The sequence below is a fragment of the Colius striatus genome, chromosome Z, assembly GCF_028858725.1.
Source record: "Colius striatus isolate bColStr4 chromosome Z, bColStr4.1.hap1, whole genome shotgun sequence".
Taxonomy (NCBI): Eukaryota; Metazoa; Chordata; class Aves; order Coliiformes; family Coliidae; genus Colius; species Colius striatus.
The window spans coordinates 50,552,107-50,568,147 of record NC_084790.1 but is presented as its reverse complement, the minus strand read 5'-3'; the positions used below and the strand labels follow the sequence as shown (position 1 = coordinate 50,568,147).

The following is a 16,041-nucleotide window of genomic DNA, read 5'->3' as shown; positions in this document are numbered from 1 at the left end:
AAAGGCAGAGACTTATTTTGATAATGACCTCATATCAGCGGCAGAGACTCATTTTGCTAAGAACCCCAAGCCAGGGACAATGATTCGCTTCACTACAGACCCTGTGCCAGGGGCAGTGACTATGGCCAGAGGAGGCCATGTCCTATGGGAGGAACCCAATATTCACAGAAGCTGTAACTGTGGGGAGGAACCCATGACAAAGAAGCTCATTAAATTTATGCCCAGAAAAGGCCACGTCCTGAGGGAGGCATCCTCTATCTGCAGAAACTGCAACAGTGGCGAAGAACCCACACCAGAGATATTCACCAAGGACTGTGTCCTGTGGGATGGAGCCTGTATCAACTGAAGCCACAGCTGCTGTGAGGAACCCACACCAGAGAAGTTCATTAAGGATTGTGTCCCAGGAGAGAGACCCCATATCACAGCAGGGGAAGAATGCCAGGAGTCGTCCTCCTCTGAGAAGAGAGAAGCAGCAGAGCCCATCTGTGAGAGACTGACCACATCCCCCATTCCCTATCCCCCCGAGCCATTGAAGGGGGAGGAAGTAGAGATATCGGGAGCAGTGAGCTGGGCCCAAGAAGAAAGGAGGGATGGAGGAGGGAGATCTTAAAGTGTTGGTTGACTTTTTCTCATCATCCTACTTACTTTTTGCTTTTTGTTCTGTTCTGTTTCTTGCAGATAGTAGAATAAACTTCCCTACTTTCCCCTCTAAGTTGAGTACTGGAGTCAGTTTTGCCCAGAACTGTAATTGGCAGAGAGCCCTCTCTGCCCTTGTCTTAATTCACAACAACATTGCTTATCTTCTTTCACTCCCATTTTGCTGGGGTCTCTGCCATCCTAACAAGGGTGGAGGTGAATGGGGGCACCAAGCAAGAGACTGTCGTGGTGCTTCTGTGCTAGCTGCGCCAAACCACAACAGGCAGCTGTCTCTATTATTACAAAGGATGACAGACAGTTAAAAATATGGTTTTTAATAAAAGCAAATTTAGAATTTTACCTGCTGTGTAACACTGTGTGTAACTATGTGCACTGGGTAACACTCTGTATAACACCGTGCACCATTTTATACGGTAGCTATTTATTTTGGCTTCACACAGCTGAAGGCTTGAAAAAATACAACAAAATTATGAACTTCAGAGGCAATGCAGTTTGCAGACTTCCCAAAACAAGGTGGGATCAAAGAACATCAGAAGAGGTAGCAACACAGATAACTAGAGAGAATTTTACCTTGCCTTTCTCAAAACAAAGGTAGGGTGAAAAGTCAGATGAGAAGAATACCAAAGATATGAAGAACAATGCCCAAAGGAAGTAATCCGTGCTTTCAGTACCATGCTTGAGCCATGGATATGATGAGGAAGATGATTTGATGATATGATGTGTCTGAGCCAAGTTATTTCTTAAAGAGATATTTCAAGCTACCATTCCATTCCACCATTCTCACAAATACAGTGGCAGTTGTAAGCATTTCCACCTTTACAAAGGACATACAGAAGCTTTCCTTAAGAGTCAGAAAACCCTGTAACTTAACTAACCAAACAAAACAGATCCTAGGACTTATGATGGATATGCTGCTGACTGATTTATTAAAAAAAAAAAAAAAAAAAAAAACAACAAAGAAACCAACACATGCAAAAGACTGGAAAGCAAAGATGACGATTACGATGTGACTCCATGAAGAGCACTTGACCAACTTGCTTTCCCAGGCACTCTCAGTCTTGTCAGATGATGCAATTACCAAGGTCTTTTCTGGTTACCTTTTTATCTTCCCAATGCTTATTAGGATTCAAGTGTTGTCACTGACTTAAGATGACAAGATGATCAGGGGACAGGAGCACCTTTATTATGAAGAAAGGCTGTACCAACTGGGGCTGTTCAGCCTGAAGAAGAGGATACTGAAGGGGGACTTCATTAATACGTACAAGCATTTAAAAGGTGTGTGCCAAGAGGATGGGGCAACACTTTTTTCTGTAGTGTTCAATGACAGGACAAGCAATTTTGTAATGAACAAAAAAAGGAACATAAAAAGTTCCACTTAAACATAAGGAAAAAAGTATTTCACTGTGAGGATGAGGCAGCCCTGGCACAGGCTGTCCAGGGAGAGTGTCAAGTCTCCTTCTCTGCAGGTTTGCAAATCCCACCCTAACACGTTCCTGTGTGACCTGATCTAGGTGAACCTGCTTTAGCAGGGGAGTTGGATTAGATTATCTCCAGAGGCCCCTTCCAATCCCCACTATTCTGTGATTCTGTGAAACTGTCCTACTGAGTGGATTCCATAGCTAGCCTCTTCCTGGCATCTGAAATCCATGGAGGAAATGCATGCTTTATTGTGCTTGGAATAAGCCTCTCAAATTTCTGATATTTTGGGCAACTTCTTTGCAGAAGTACTTTCAATTTTTGTAGACCTTGGCATTTCCACTTTTACAAAGGCCACACAGACACACTACCAGCTCACAGGTAAGACTCCAACAGTGGATATGTTTATGTTCCTCATCCCATCTTCAGAGGGATGGAAGAGAGACACACACGAACTAAAACTTTAAAACTAGAAGCAAACCCCATCCTCCAAAAAATAAGCATTCAAGCAACACAAAAGCAAACGTAACATTGATCTAGGAAGCTAAGAAAGAGGTATCTTGTAGGCTCTTGCAGCTAAAAGAGAGACATAGCAAGGTCTGGTATTTCTTGTTTATGTAGAAGTCCTGTTCCAAAAACAAAGGAAGAACAAAACATCAAAAGAGTATTTCCTTGCTTAGAGCCCTCAGGCATCTCTTCAGACTTCAACTGACATGTATCTGTCCTCTTCTCTAAGCTTTCCAATGGGACCACAAAAATCATCAGCAGCTCAGGGTACACTAACCCAAAATGAATTGCATCTCCCCACTGTCCATCTGAACCAATACTTACAAAACCTCTTAACAGACAAATCACATTCCCAAGCAGCTCTCTATTTGCTTTTGTGTTTACCAGTCTTGTCCTTGCAGATGCTTAATTTTTTTGTTTCACACAATGGTCTGGGTATAGCCACTGCTGTTTTAATTCAACTTAACCACAGCTGCACTAAAAATCAGTTAACATGCATCACCTAGCTATCAACAGACATGCTACCACAGGACTGAAGTTCTGTGTCCTTGTTAGCAAGAATGTCTCTAATAGTGGAAAGGAATTCACCAACAATTTCTTCCCTGGTGTCATCCTGCGCTTGTCTCCATCCTCAGCCATCCTGACTTCCTTCCAGGAACTTACATGCTTCTGCAAATATACTGCATTTCCCCTGCTTCTCACTGTAATAAATACTTCTGAGTTTCGTCGCCAAGCTACATCTATTAGTAACCAGACTACCCTGTTAGGGATGTGTATTTGAATTTTGGAAAAAATGCCTCAAGAGCTTCAATAACTGATCTCCTCTAGAAATACACACATTATTTGCTTGTTAGGGGTGGGTTTAAACAAAGACAAGCAAGTTAATCATACCTCTGAATGTAACACCATCCTGTACTGTACCAAAAAAAGGGAACGTTATTAGCACTGCTAACTTGGGATACTAACTCTAAATCAGTGTTATTTTTAAGCCTCAGTTGCAGAAAACAGGTTGTTATCTCCTGCTTCTTCAGACAGGTCCTTTCTGCAGATTTTGTCTGTAAAGACCAACAACATAAATTCTGCTACTGTACTAAAAGAAATAAAATACTCCAACGTTTAAAAATAATTTTAAGTTGCCTGTGCTCCTCTGTAGAAGAATTTACATTGTTATTATTATTGTTATTTTACTATTACCAACTCACAGATCATTGAAATTCCCCCAAGTTATAATTATTGCTCGCTAACTCTGCAACAGCCATGAGAAATGCTATTCAAGTTAGAAAGCATTTCTGTATTCTAGAAAGCACCTGCAAAAGAGCTAGGTAAAAAGACTGGTCTTTGAGCAATACATTTGCTAATCTAAACATATTTAACATTTTTCACCTGATGTATACTAGAAGCAAAAGGTCAGTTAGTAGTAGTGCAGCATTCCATACCATTCAAAGTTCATCAATACTCAGTGCTTGGGAAAGGTCACTTCAGCTGCAGGTACACAGCCACTATTACACTCAAACTCCTCAACAGGGTATATTCTTCTAGCGCTGCCTCAAGAGGCTACCGATTAGACAGAGACCACACCTTTAACAATTACGCTTCTTCGACAATCCACAGAATTAAAGAAACCTGTTTAAACACCCTTACTTTACTGCTTATGATGAAGCCTAGAAGCAAGAGTAACGGCAAATTCAATCCATTGGGGCTCATGAACAATTTCTAATCAGAAGCAGAGAGACACTGACACCGTTGAATATGCAGGTTCCCAGTTCTACAGTAATAATATCCTAAGACGTTATTTTGCAACAAAATGAAGTACAGGACCAAGAGAGGAACCGATTTTAAAACAAATGAGAAATTTAAGTTGCTATTTTGAACAGCTGCACAACAGAGTTTAGCACACAATTCAGACATGTGAATCTGCCTACATTTCCAATTCAAGAAATCAAGTAGTACATACAGATGTATTATTCAAAGAACTAGTCGGTTTTCCAGTTAACTTTGAAAACAAAGACAGACATATGTCAGTCTCATTAATTCTAGTGAGATTTTAGGGAGGATCTGAAAGCTCATCGCTCTTTTGGGACAGGACTCTCTTACATATTTAAGGGAGATATTTGAAATGTCAGGCTCACTGGACAACACCAACTAAAATCCATCTGCTATATCCTATAGTCCTCAGCAGCTTTTCATTCATAAAACAGTGTTAAAATTGAGATGATCACTGAGGATAATATCACCTGAATTTAAACATTTATAGTGTAAACCACTCTTTGCCCTGATGTTTCCTGTTTATGAAATAAGTGCTAAAATATTTTCTTACTAGCCACCATTATGACAAGTGAGAAGTCATTCAGTATATAAACCAAGCAGAGGTCAATTAAACAAGAAAAGTGCCAGCACGGTCAAGGAAACAGAGAGAAGAGGCACTCTGTTCCTATAGGAAGAGCTTGAAGAAGCAAGACCATGATCACTCATCTGCAGCAATCTTTTATAGGTCCTTCCAGTTAGGCAGCACTAGTTCTACTATACTGATCACTCTGCCACAATACTTATTCCCCTTAAAAAATGGTGGGGTATATTTCAGACTATGACCAATGGTGCAGTCCAACACACAAATTGAGTATCTGTACTTAGCAGAAAGATGAAAAATCTCCCTTCTCTCCCCTGCACATACATACACAAAAAAAAACAAGTATCAGATGGACGTTGTCTCCAGACCACAAGCAAGTTTTCTAACTTGCACATTATTAATACCAAAAACTCCATAGTGCAGAGGAGCTTAAGGATCACTGTTTAAAGGTTTCCACTAAATGATATTTTAATATGTGTACAAAACCAGTGAGGAAGTGCATTTTGTTTTCCATTAATGCTAGTAAACCTTTTTGCTCTAGTTCCAAGTAACCCACTTTCTAAGACTGGTTTTAACACTCCATAAGCAGGATAGCAATGCTACGTCAACATACATTTTAAGCAAGATGTTTCCATTATTTTAAGGAAGGAGAATCATCCCTGACTCAAAATAGAATTAAAAGACCCTCATACATGGCATACAGGAAAACAGATGGGTGTGCTTGTGTGACTGTGCATGCCTGTGTGTATTTGCACATTTAGGCACATACTGACCCATCTTTTGTGAGTGGCATCTATCATAGGTGTTGCAGTTACTGTTTTCATATATACGTGTAAAGGTCTCTACACAGAGAGAGATTTTTACCTATGTGTGTGGTTATAATACATAAACTGCAAAACCACAACAGATTCTCCCCCGAAAGATGGCAGGCCCTAGCAAACCGGGAGTGGCCAAGGCCAAAACTCACATCAAACTTGGCGTCACGCAAACGCCGGCTTGCACCTGCGGAGGCCAAGCCAGGCCAGACGAGGCGAGACACGGCGGACCCAACGAGCAGAGGCCAGGTGGGCCGAGCCGCCCTCCGCCGCAGAGGAACGGGGCTCGCCGCGCCGCCTGACAGGGTCGCTTGCCCCCGCGGTTCCAGTGCCTGGGGGAATCGGCGCGGCGCCGCCAGCTACCCGGCTATGCCACGGCCGTGGGGGGCGGCGAGGGCCGGGCACTGCCCCCGTGATGCCGGCGGACACCTGTCGCCGGGGCCTGCAGCAAGGCAGCGGCCGCTACGGACCGCCCGCCTGCCTCCACCCCGAACCCAGCGGCCGGCCGCCCCTCTCAGCCCCTCCGGCGGCCGCATAGGCCCCTCCACCGCCCAGCCAGGCCTGGCTGGACCGCACGGTGAAGCAGAACGCCTCCGCAGGTTACCTCTCCCTCACACCCCGCCGCGCCTCACCTCAGCGGGCCGGGCCGCGTACCGCGACGGCGACAGCAGCGGGATGAATGAACTCGGAGAAAGCGCCGGAGCTCCCTGTCAGTGTTCACGACACTCCCCAACCCACCTCCAGCTTCGTCCAGTCCTGCTGCCCGGCGCCTGGTATCTTCTCCCCCGGCGGTCTCCCCGCCCCTCGCCTCTGACGCACTCCCGCTGCTACGCCTGGAGCCGCCGCCGCTCGCCCCGCGTCGTCCGCCATGGCGTTTGCTCAGCCTGCGCGCCAGCATCCCGCACGGTGGGGCGGGTGGTGCGTAGTGTTATATCTGTGCCATTCCTCACCACCGTGTCAGGACGTGTGGTACTTATGTCATTGCTCACCACTATTGCAGATTGTGTGGTAACTGTTCCATCAGCTCACCGCTGTGGTGAAGGGTATTGAACCTGCACCATCAGCCCCATATGCCTTAGTTTCTGGTCAGTTTGGTGGCAGTGGTGGTACCCTGCCATCACTCACCATAGTGAGGGTGATGGTACCCAACCTGTGGCCCTGGCACACAGAGAGAGCCTGGGGCTAACTTGCAGGTAGATGGTACCTGTAGGTAGGAAGGAGCAAGGCTATGTGTAGTCTCCTAGTGCTGGGCAGGAGTGAAGTACTTCTCTAGAAGAAAGGTGGCATCTCAGCCCCAGGCAGTACGTCCAACAGGCACTCACCACGGGCCAGCCCCAGGCCTCGCCAGTGCTCCTGTTCACCAAACTGGGAGGCCAACTGAACTGAATAGTAGTTCGGAGAGTATTTTCCAATGCAGAACAAACAGGTCTCTTCCCCAGCACTAACCAGCACTGGCTATGGCACCTGAGTGTCCACTCTGAAGTCCTGTGTTCCAGGAAGCTGGAAAACAGCAAAATCAAACAAGGGTTCTTGCAAGAGGACAGTACACATCTGTGACTCAGGCTATGCAACATGTCCTTGCCTCGTAGTAGTGTATGATCCTTTGAGCTAGGGAAGTACTAGGTGCACAGCTGTGGTGACGTCAGGTCAGCTGGATGTAAAAGCAAAAACAGATAATACGTAACTTTGACAATAAATTGGGGGCTTGCGTACAGCAGAGCAGCAGTTGCTCATTAGCTGACCTTCAGGCTTTGCCTGTTTTCCACTCTCATTCTGCTGCTTCTCACACTCGCAACTGGGCATTCTATAACATTATCTCATTCACCAGCTATCAGTCTCATACCCTGAAGGTCGGTTTACATTTTTTTGCCAATTACCAGTGCTTTATTCCCACACAGTGAGGGATCCTACAGATTATATTAAATTGAACTGAGATAATCCCCTAAATGTACGTGCAATAGACTCTACACACACATGCATTCATACCTGCCACAGGGGCCTTGAGCTCTCCTTCAGCATTTTGGATTGCTATGATAATTTTTACAGGAAAGACCATACCCCATCACAGCCATGGTAGCATACAGGAAAAGGAGATGCTTCCACAACTAGATACTTTTGCAAAAACCTTTGCATTAAAGACAGAATGTAGGTGTGGAAGGTCTAGCATCTTACCCTGTATTTTCACATCCTCTGCCTCTGGTATGTTAGAGCAATAGATACTTTCCAAGAAACAGCTGATCAGAAGGAACCTCAACAAATTGTCTGCCTCATCTTGTTGTGAAGCAAGACTAAGACTAGGAGATGTTTGTCCAAACTGCTTTTTCTTAAATGTCCAGTGAAGCAAATGCCCGCAGCCTACCTAGATGGATTTGTACATTAAAGTTTTTTTTCCAATAAAGGAGTAGTAAAAGGAAAGGTGAAAAGTTCTTATGGTGTCATGGTTGTAAATGTTGCATGCTAAATGGCAAGCACACTATCTAGCATGCTAAATATAAGCATGCTGTGTAGCTACAAGATATGCATCTGTCCTGGTTTTGGCTGGGATACAGTCAATTTTCTTCATCATAGTTGGTGCACAGCTGTGTTTTTGATTTACTGTAAACATAATGTTGATAACACACTGATGTCTTAGTTGTTGCTAAGTAGTCAAGGAATTTTCAGTTTCCTATGCTCTACCAGCAAGGAGGAAGAGAGCTGGGAGTGAGCGTGGCCAGAACAGGTGACCTGAACTAGCCACAGGGATATTCCATAGCTTGGGCATCAACCAGCGGGTGGTGAGCAATTGTATATCACTTGTCTTTCCTCAGGTTTAATTTATTTCTATTTTTATGGTATTCAATTCCATTACTATTATTATTGCTACTATTTTTATATCATTTTAGTTATAACAGTGTTCTTACCTCCCAATTCTTCTCCCTGTCCCACTGGGCAGGGGTGCATGAGCAAGCGGCTGCCCACTTGATACTTAGTTGCTGGCAGGGGTTAAACCACTATGGCATCTGACCATGCATTCAGCACATCATCTGCCACTGGTACTCCAAACGTATGTTCCATTGACCTATATTGTACTTAGAAACATAGAATCATAGAATGGTTTGAGTTGGAAGGGACTTTTAAAGATCATCCAGTTCAACCCCCCTGCCAGGAGCAGGACATCTCAGTAGATCAGGCTGCTCAAAGCCCCATCTAACTTGACCTTGAACACTTCTTAAGATGAGACATCACAACTTCTTTGGGCAACCTGTTCTAGTGTCTTATCACCCTCATTGTAAAACATGTAACTGAAATACACTCACTAGCAGATATTGCATCTAGTTATCATGGGACTTATCAGTAGGGAAAATCGAGAACAGGCTAAGTACTGGGGGTTTCCAGTGTGGTACACAAGTTCAACTGGTAAAGAACTGGTGGCAGATGTTGCTGAGGGAGCTCTGGTGGCTACAGACCAGTTGAAGTGCACAAGTAGGGCCAGCAAGATTTGTCACACAAGAAAGAATTCATTCTTTACCACTAATGACTCAGGAGTGCCTTAACTCATCCAGAAGGAACAATCTACTCTCTGCAAGATTTACATAATAGATAGAAGCATAACAAACCAGGCATACAAAACATGCAAAATCACAACCACTGACCATCTTGCTGTATTTCTTCCCTTTCACTCCTAGAAAAAGGCAATCTTAGGGGTGTTCTTGAATTAGATGTTAAAGAAGGAAAGATATAAAGAAAAAAATGTGCATCTTGCACATTCTTTTGAATGTCAGGTTCTTTTGAAGCACATCAAGCAGCTGTATCAGGTACACTTCACCACTAGGTTTCTCATCTTTAACCTCTCTCACCACCCTCCGCAAAATGGACATCCTTGTCATCCTTTGCAGAGCTGTGTTTTCCCCAGTACTAGTGATGTCATCTGAGCACTATTAATGAAATATTTGATTCATCTGTGTGACATATTAGCAAAAGTCTGTGTGCTGCACTGTAGTGGGCTGACCCTGGCTGGACATAAGGTGCCTGCCAAAGCTGCTTTATTACTCATTCTCCTCAACTAGTCAGGGAGGCTTACGGCTGGAAATAAAGACAGGGAGTCATTCACCTTTCACTGTCACAGGAAAAACAGACTCAACTTAGGAAAGTTAATTTATTGCTTATCAAATTAGAGTAGGATAAAGAGAAATTAGAACAAATCTTAAAACACCCATCTCCCACCCCTCCATTCTTCCTGGGCTCAGCTTGACTCCTAACTTCTCCACCTCTTCCCCACTGACAGGGTGTCAGGGAATAGGAGTTGCAGTCAGTCCATCATGCATTCTCTGCTGGTCCTTCCTGCTGCTCCAGTGTGGGGTCCTTCTCATGGGTTACAGTACTCCATGAACTTCACCAGTATGGGTCTTTCCCATGGGCTGCAGTTCTTCACAGATTGTTCTAGCATGCTTGATGCAGGGTCATCCGTGGGCTGCAGGGTGCATATGTGTGCAACAAAGGACTTCCATGGGCTCCAGGGGGACAGCCTTGAGGTCTTCACCACTGGCTGCAGAAGAATCTCTTCTCCAGTACCTGGAGCACCTCCTCCCCCTCTGTCAGACATGGTGGAAGCTTCTTCTGACATCTTCTCACAGAAGCCACCCCTGCAGCTGCACTGCTAGCAAAACCTTGCTATGCAAACCCAATACATGCACAACAAAGTTTATTTTCCATAGCAGAGCTAGAAGCTTCTCCCTTTCTGGTCAGCTCACTCCACATGCAAAAAGATTTTCCTGTGTCATCAGAAGTTTCGTTATCCAATGGCATGTAGCATAAAAACAATTACTAAGATAACACCTACTTCTCCATTTCCAATTTCATAGGCTGAAATCTCCCTTTTCCCTCAAAGTGCTATATGAGTTTTGCTTCCTCACTCTGAACTTATTTTGCCTGGCTCCTGCTCTCTCAAAGTCACTATGTATTGTCTTCTGGTATGAAAATATTTTTGTGTAGTTATAGAAAGTTTTACCAGGATCTGAAGATTTTTGGAACATTTTGGGGATTACTTCATAAGCTTCTTTCATTTGCATCTTACCTTTCTTGACAAAATCTTGTTATTCCCTAAATACAGAATGGGAATTTATAAATAAACCAAAAGTGTTGTAAACGAAATACATAGAAAGCTTTCTTTTATAACAAAGATGGAAAGTTGAGAATAAAACCTGGATAATTCCCCCTTAAATTGTTTTTAGGGTTGTATCATATATATGGAGATCTTCTGACCTCATGCAAGTGGAGCTGCGTTGTAAACCACCAACGTAAACCTCCTCTTGTACCACATTGGTAGTGCAGTCAGATGTGGGATTGCCACACAGGCAGATGTATTAATGTGCATACAGTGTGGCGGCCATTAAGCATGTCAGCTCTGTTATTCATAGCAAAAGGGCATTAGCATTAGTAATGCAGAGACCTGCAAGTGTGTTTAAAGAAGATACCATGTGGAACTGTAGATGTAAAAAGTTCTCTAGGAAGGCTCTACCATCTCAGAGCAACCCAAAAGAAGACACTTCACAAAGGCTGAAAAACAACTTTACCATCCTAAAACTGCCCAAATTTACTTGCTCAAACATGTAGATTCTTTATTGTTTCACCCTCCACATCTTCCACTATTAGGACTGCCTGCATTCAGTAGCCTGGCCTCTGCAGGGTGCATATCCCCTACCCCCCATTTCTCTGTACAATGCTCTTATTATGCAGTTCATTTGAAACCTGGCCTCGTGGCCCTTGTCCTCTTGCTGGCACAGTGATTTACTGCTTTCCTGGCCCCAAGGCTTGTGGTCTCTCAGCTTTCAGTGTGAAATGAAATACCACAGCAGTCCCATCTACTCTGTGCAGGAAAAAGTCAACCTGACATTCACTAGTTAACAGTCTTCAGGAATGAAGAGAGGCCCTGTGCAGGGCACACATGGGAAAAAAGAAAAAACAGATAGAAAAATTTGCAGTTAAATTGCACTGGAAAACTTAAACCAAATTTACAAGATATTCCTTAAACAGTCAGGGACAGAAAGAGTTAAGGTAAGCAAGCTCAGTTTATCTTATCTCAATGGGTAGAGACAAGCTGTTGACTAATACAAGACCATTTGTCTAATATAGTGATTTTTGGTATGGATATGTATCCCTGTGTGTTTCAGTGGAGATAGAGTTCTGTTTTCTAGTAGTTGGTGCAGGGCTGTGGTTTGGCATTACTGTGAGCATAATGTTGATAAAACACTGATGTTTTACTTGTTGCTAAGTAGGGCTTGTCCTAAGTGAAGAATTTTTCAGTTTCCCATGCTCTACCAGTGAGGAGGTGCAGAAGAAGCTGGGAGGGAGCATGGCCAGGACAGCTGATCTAAACTAGCCAAGGAGCTATTCCATACCACCAAACAGAATGCCCAGTATATCGACTAGTGGGCAGTGAGCAATTGCATTGTGCAGCACTTGGGGTTTTTTTCCCTTTTATTTTATTTATCTTTCTTTTTCATGTCTCCCTTTTCATTAGAATTATTATATGTTGTTGTTGTTACTATAATATTTTAGTTTAGTTTAGTTATTACACTGTTCTTATCTCAGCACATGAGTTTTATTTCTCAACGCAGGAGTATTACATTTTTTTCTGATTCTCCTTCCCATCCCACGGGGAAGGGGAAGGAGTGAGCAGACGTGGTACTTAGTTGCTGGGGAAGGTTAAACCATGACACAGAGCAAGTTCATGTAAAGCAATTCTTGGTGTGTTATTTAACTGATCTATAGTAACTACCCATAAGAATACCTTTAGCCAATGAATTACAGGAGTTTACCTTTTTGGGTTTTTTTAACACAAAACAATTTTCTACTGTGCTTTTACCCTAACTTCTGGCAGAAGTACACACGCTACACTGGAGATTTTTTAAAATAAATACCAAAGCAGGTCTCTATGACTTACCTTCAAATCCTCTATTAATAAGGTTTTTGTCTGTGATAGCAGAAAACATTTGATAGTGGATGGGTAGATGCAGACCACTGGGCTTGAGCCACTCCTTGTCAGGCTGCTGTCTGTTGTGTCTCTGTTACTCCACGTTTCTTCTGTCAGGCCGTAAGCCCTCATGTTTCCTTTCTTGTCATGAATTTTGCAATTCTCCGAACAGGAACCACCTTCCAGTCATAGATAAGACCTTTCTCTATGTATATCAAGATTAACATTTTATGGCAGCGGAAAAATTGGAAAGACAGGCTAAAAAACACACACAAATTACCACAAGTGGTAAACCTGTAGCCAGGATTTGATTTTATACCTTCAGCACATCCAGAAAGACCATAGGTTGTTATGCATGTGACAAGAACATTGCTTATTCTATGCTTTTGCAGGTAAAAAAGTTTCACTGCCATTTCACTTGTCTAATACAGTGATTTTTAAAATGGATATGTATCCTTGTGAGTCTGTGACAATCTTTAACAAATTTCTGAAAGATAACTTAAAAAAACATTAAACCAGCAAGTTTACTGTCTTTAGACTTAATTTTACTATATAGAAGTGGACATTGCAAATCAGAGGTCTGCAATGTGGGGAAGACAATTACTCTACCTGAACACATTTTTAATGTCACAGAGTTAGAAAACAGCAAACTCTCTCTTTCATCTTCAGATATCTATGTGCGACCTGCCTGGACATGTTCCTATGTGACTTGATCTAGGTTGACCTGCTTCTGCAGGGGTGTTGGACTAGATGATCTCTAAAGGTTCCTTACAACCCCTATCATTCTATGATTCTGTGATTCTATGATTTATTACTACGAACCACAAATTTGGTAATTATTCTGATTACGTCTTAGCACTATATTTCTTCAGGTGCTTTTCCACTTGAAAAACAGTGACCTGTGTCTGGGGCAGGTGTGTCTGTATATCCCGACACACAGAACAGTGGTGGTGTTATAGAGGAATCAGCCTCTAAAGCTTTCTTAACCAAACAGAATTTTATTAAACCAATTGTAGCAAGCGATAAAAGGGCAAACAGCGCTGGGTGACCGGGGGAAGTCCAACAGTTCCGCCACGGCACACCCGTGCAACTTTTCGTATGTCCTTATATATGTTATCCCCCCCTTCATGGGCTGGGACACTTCGACGAATCGGCCCCCGGTTGGTCAGTTGACAGTGTCCACGCGTCCTCCTCGCTCATCTACCAGCTCCAGATTGGTGAAAAATGTTGCTGGGTGTTCCTGCCTTTGAAGTTTCGCTATTTTGTTGCACCTTCCCAGCGCTGACCAGGTGTTCGCTTAACCACTTAACTACTATTACAAGGTTCCACAAAACATAATAAAACTTACACAAACGCAGTCATTGCTCACAACAACATGCACAACACAACTGAATCCCACTCGATTTGCTCAACAATAACAATTTTGACCATCACCCATTACAATGGCATCAGCACCTACGGCTGTCTGACCGTGCTTGCATTCTCTCATGCCAGAAAAAGTGTCCACATGAGGAGAGCAGCTCCTGCAGTGTGTTTCTGAAATGAATGAGTGCACATATTAAGTCTTCATTTCTTGCAGTCACTATCAAATAGCATTCTGTGTGAAGAAGAAGAGGAAGGACTTTTTTGGGAAGACAATAGGAAGAATTTCTAAAGTTCTATCTGGAAACCTAGGGAATCTCAGCAGCACTCTGAAGAGGAAATATGGAGATAACAACAGGTAGGGAAGATTGTTTTGCAGGAAGGGAAGTCCCAGTAAAAGCCAGGAAGTCACTAGTAGGCAAGAAGAAACCCTCCACAGCTCTAATAGACAGGGAGTGGAAACATCACAGAGATTAACATTTAAGACATTTGTGGGTGTGTAAGAGGGACAGAGAAGCTGTCTGACAACTAAGTACTATTTCTTTTCTCTTTTTTTCGTCTCCATCTAATAGCTGTAAGTCACCTCTGAGAAACATCAGAATAGAAGGACTCCCAGTCCATCCTTTTGTACTGAGGGAGGACCAAGCTTAGGCACAACTCTGGCAGATAATTGTCTAAACTATCTCTTTTAACCTCTAGTGAAGAAGAATCCACAAAATAGGTCTTCTAGTTTTTAAAAAAACCTTTCTTTGATGACTAACAAAACTTCCTATCAGTGTGAGTCAATTATTCTTAGTCCTTTGTCATGTCCATGAGCATGGTTGATCACAAGTCTCCTTATAGCCTGAGAACATGTTTATGTGCAGTGCTGTACATTGTTTTTTCTTCACTAGCCACCCCATCCTTGCACGCGTGCCTCAAGAATCATGTTTCTGACCCTCTTTTCACCCTTTATTGTTTTTCTTTCAACACCACATATTTTCAATATAGTGTGCGGTACACCAAACTGAAAAAAAAGGTAAAAACTATGAACTGTAAACTTGAGACTCTGTCAGCAGAAGTAGACCAAAATAACTGCCATAGTCATCATTGCTTTTATTAATGCCTCCCAGAAGATTGAAACAAAAAGATTCTGACAAGATATAAGGAAAGACTTTTATACAGACAGTTAAGCTTTGGAACAGGTTGACCAGAGAGGCTGTACAGTCTCCATGCATTGGGGTGTTCTTGGTGATACTGGGTAAGGCCCAGAGCAACCTGGTCTGACCTCCTAGGTGACCTTGCTTCAAGCAGGAAGTTGAACTAGAGAGGCCCAGCCTCCTGAGGTCCTACTTGACTTACCAATTGGCCCTATGAAAAGAATTGCTTCCCTGTGAGCAATGTACCATTGCTGACCCATACTAAGTTTTGATGTACTATGATATCCAGGTCCTTTTCTAAGGACTGCTACCTACCCTATTAGTCCCTACATTACAAGTATGAATTTGATTTCATCTTTCCAAATGCAGTACCTGTTCCTGCCGCTGTTGTTCCCAAAGATCTTCTCCCTGTCATTTCCTAAGTTTGCTGACATTTTCTTTTCCTGAGGTCCACTGATCATTTTGTAGCTACTACATCTTCTCCTTGCAAAAATCACTCACCAGTTGTTAAAAACTTGCTCATATAAAGGCTGCCCAGATGGGACATGGAGTCTCCTTCTCTGGAGACATTCAAACCCTACTTAGATGAGTTCCTGTGTGACCCACTCTAGGTGTCCCTGCTTTGTCATGGAGGCTGGACTTGATCGTCTTTCAAGGTCACTTTCAACCCTTGAGATTCTGTGATTCTGTGATACGGCAGAGCAACTGCTTTTGGCACCACATTACTTGTGACATGCAAGTCACATTACTTGCAAGCCTTTTGCTAAGTCAGTTTAGTAGTTCTGGAAGGGTCTGAAGCACAACAGTGGAGGAATACTTCAGCCTGGGGTGCCCTGTGGACTTTCC

At 43.2% G+C, this 16,041-nt stretch overlaps 1 protein-coding gene across 2 annotated transcripts in view; it reads right to left on the bottom strand.

Annotated features, from left to right (window-relative positions):
- Positions 1-6,511, bottom strand: part of FAM169A (family with sequence similarity 169 member A) — a 39,291-nt gene extending 32,780 nt beyond the window's left edge. For both annotated transcript variants that reach the window (XM_062019486.1, XM_062019484.1), the window contains exon 1: positions 6,375-6,511. The gene's annotated coding sequence lies outside the window, so the exon portion shown is untranslated. The remainder of the gene's footprint in view (positions 1-6,374) is intronic.
- Between the last annotated feature and the right edge of the window lie 9,530 nt (positions 6,512-16,041).